This window comes from Otolemur garnettii, unplaced genomic scaffold (genome assembly GCF_000181295.1).
Source record: "Otolemur garnettii isolate 467f Iridium unplaced genomic scaffold, OtoGar3 scaffold00051, whole genome shotgun sequence".
NCBI classification, from domain to species: Eukaryota; Metazoa; Chordata; class Mammalia; order Primates; family Galagidae; genus Otolemur; species Otolemur garnettii.
Window position 1 is genome coordinate 1296702 of NW_003852446.1, and position 3004 is coordinate 1299705.

At 39.7% G+C, this 3004-nt stretch overlaps 1 pseudogene; it reads right to left on the reverse strand.

Moving 5' to 3' along the window:
• Positions 1 to 390: 390 nt before the first annotated feature.
• LOC100952517 lies at positions 391 to 2483 on the reverse strand (annotated as a pseudogene).
• Between the last annotated feature and the right edge of the window lie 521 nt (positions 2484 to 3004).

A 3004-nucleotide genomic window follows, 5' to 3' on the forward strand; every position in this document is an offset into this window, starting at 1 on the left:
CTTGAGCCACAGGCGCTGAGCCCCTTATTTTCTTTAAAAGGGTATCTTTCGTATATGTGGGAGCTCAGATGAAAGCTGAGGAATGCATTCTTTGACCATAACAAAATTCACACACAAGAGGGTGTCTGCCTCCTCCTCTGGAAGAAGCAATACATTTTCTCATAATCTCTCTCTCTAGGTATTGTTTCCCATATTATCAATGAAAATGCTTACAGCACTAACCCCAAATTCTATCTTCAAGGTAAAGTTTTAAGTTAAAAGAGTGGTTCATTATATTAAAAAAGTCAATTTCTAGCAACATTACTGCTAAAAATGACATCAATTAAACTTTTTAGCATCCATTAACTGTATATTTTCCGTGAGTTTTCTATTATATGTAATTTATTTCCCTTAAGAAGTAAAGTGAAGTTTGAATAGTACAGTCTGTTGTGGTGATATCAGCAACTGCAAATTCTTGTCCATCAACAAGCCCCAGTTCTTTCAATGTCTTGGAGAGATTTGTCCTTGTTCGTTCTTCAATAGAGGTTATCAACTGTAAGTAAAGTGTTCTATTTTTTCCCTCTAATGTGGCTGTGATCACTGGAAATTTCATTTGCAGAGAAATACTATTGGTTAGATAATCCAAAACCTGTAGTTTAGCTGATGGAGAAAATTGAATATTTTGAGGAAGCGGGCTACAAGCTGGGCAGTTATCCTTTCTTTTTGCTTCATTTGTGTATGTGTACAGCCCATCTACATCACTCAATACCAAGTAATTATTAAGGGGAATGTGTGCACTTGTGACTAACCTCAGTGGCACACACAGCTGCAATGACTGCATTTGTGGAAGCTACTGCAAGAATGATTACTACTCCTTGAGTGAGTCTATATGTAACACCCCGTAATACTATATTGTGATGCTTTCTCTAGGGATTTTTGGAAAATCCATTGAATATGTTCAGGATCATCTCTATCTAATGGAACCCCTTCTCCAAAAGGCTGCTCCTTAGGCCACTGCAACACCCTTACATACTCAATACAGTGTTCAGGTAGCCTGGGCATAGATGCAATGGTGCACATGGGAAAATTGATCTGTGGTGGATAAAGTTCCAGTGTGCACTCAATACAAGCAGTCATTCCAGGCAGAATTACCCTTGCATTTCCTTTAGAACCTTCTGTCCCACCATCGATCAAAGGAACAATGGAGCTTGGATCTAACACACCATCTTCATAATTTAGAAGAGATATCAGCATACCATTTATCCATCTTCTGGCTATGGTAGAGTTCAGTCCACATACAAAAATATGAAATTATCAGTAGAAAGTATAGTTAAAATCCTGAATCTTGTTGAAATGTGGACCTACATTGCAATTAGGAACTCTGTCATCTATAAATTCTACAGCAAATTCAGCCTTAGGTCTTCCAACATCTTTAGGCCTAAATAAAAATCGCCTATTTAGATTGGAAACATCTATAGTGTCCATGTCTATAACATTAATCTGTTGAAAACCAGACAATGCCAGGTTTTCAGGAGCTCACATCCTAAGCTGCCAGCTCCAATGACTAGAACTTTACATGTATCTAACATAAGGTGACCAGATGTCCCACTTTTGGTGGGACAGTCCCAATTTCTAACAATTTGTCCTGTGTCCCGCAGCATTTTTAAAAAGTTCCGATTTTTGGAAAGAATGCGTGACAAGCTACGGAACAGCAGGAGAATGGGAAGGGAATATATGGTTTTCAGCTGCTGAAAAGGTTCATGTAACTCCATTTGGGAATGAAGAGGTTAATGTAACTTCATTTGGAAATGAAAAGGCTAATGTAAACTCCCTACTGCCCTCCTGGGCAAGGTATCAGAAGGAGACTGGCTCCCTCCCTTGCTTCTAGAAAAGGAGGATTAGCTCAGAAGGAGCCAAACTGTCTGGAACAAACAAGTAGCTCCCCCCCCTCTAGAGTAAGGTGACCAGACTTCCCACTTTTGGTGGGATAGTCCCAATTTTTAACTATTTGTCCTGCGTCCTGCGGTGTTTTAAAAAAGCCCCAATTTTTGGAAAGAATGCACGACAAGCTAGGGAACACAGGAGAACAGGAAGGGAATATATGGTTTTCAGCTGCCATGTGGCTATTTCACCAGGATATGCGTTTTACATTATCTTTGTTAATTTTATAATGTTAAACTTTAATAATAACAAATAATTGTTGAGAACTGCTTATCGAGAACTGCTTATCAAAGTTTACATTGTTGTCAGGCCCCGCCCCCCAAATGGTGTCCCGCTTTACCAATGTTAAAATCTGGTCACCTCAATCTAACAAGAACTGGAGAGATTCAGTGCTGGGTTCGAAATCAGGGTGTGTGAAGGGTCCAGATTGTTTCAGGAACTTCTACGTGGTTCCAGCGACCTTCTCAGTCTCCAGTGTCCCCACACCCACCATCAACAGCCATTTTCTCAGCCAGCAGCTCCTTTATTCTCTTTTTCTTCTCTGGCTCCTCACCATCCATCATGTTGTTCTCGGCCTCCTACCAATTCAACTTTCAATGTATAAAACTTCTAGGAAAGTTCCAGATGAGGGGAATGAAGGAGCTAAGAAAATTTCTCCCCAAAATGTGATTCCTTGGTATAAAAATTATTTTGAATTAAAAGCTATTCATACTCAGAAAACTCGGAACAAAGACTTTTCTCTACCTACCTAAAATCTTAAAGGGCTGCTGGCCTCTTGATCACATGCTAATAGACCTGGCCCTAAGGTCATTTGAAGCACAATACCTGTCTCTCAGGTTAATTTACTAATCCATCTGTTTCCCTCCATCTACCCATCCCCCTTAGCAACCACTTACTACACGTATACTTTCCAGTTTCTCTCCCTCCTCCCTTCCAAAAGACATCTTTAAAAACCACTGACTATCACTGAAACCTTGGGAAATCATTCTTGGGGTTCCCCACATGCTCATGGCATTTTAAAATAGACCTTTCTCTTGTTTATATACTATAACTGTAAGTTGAATTTTTCAACAAACCAACCTAG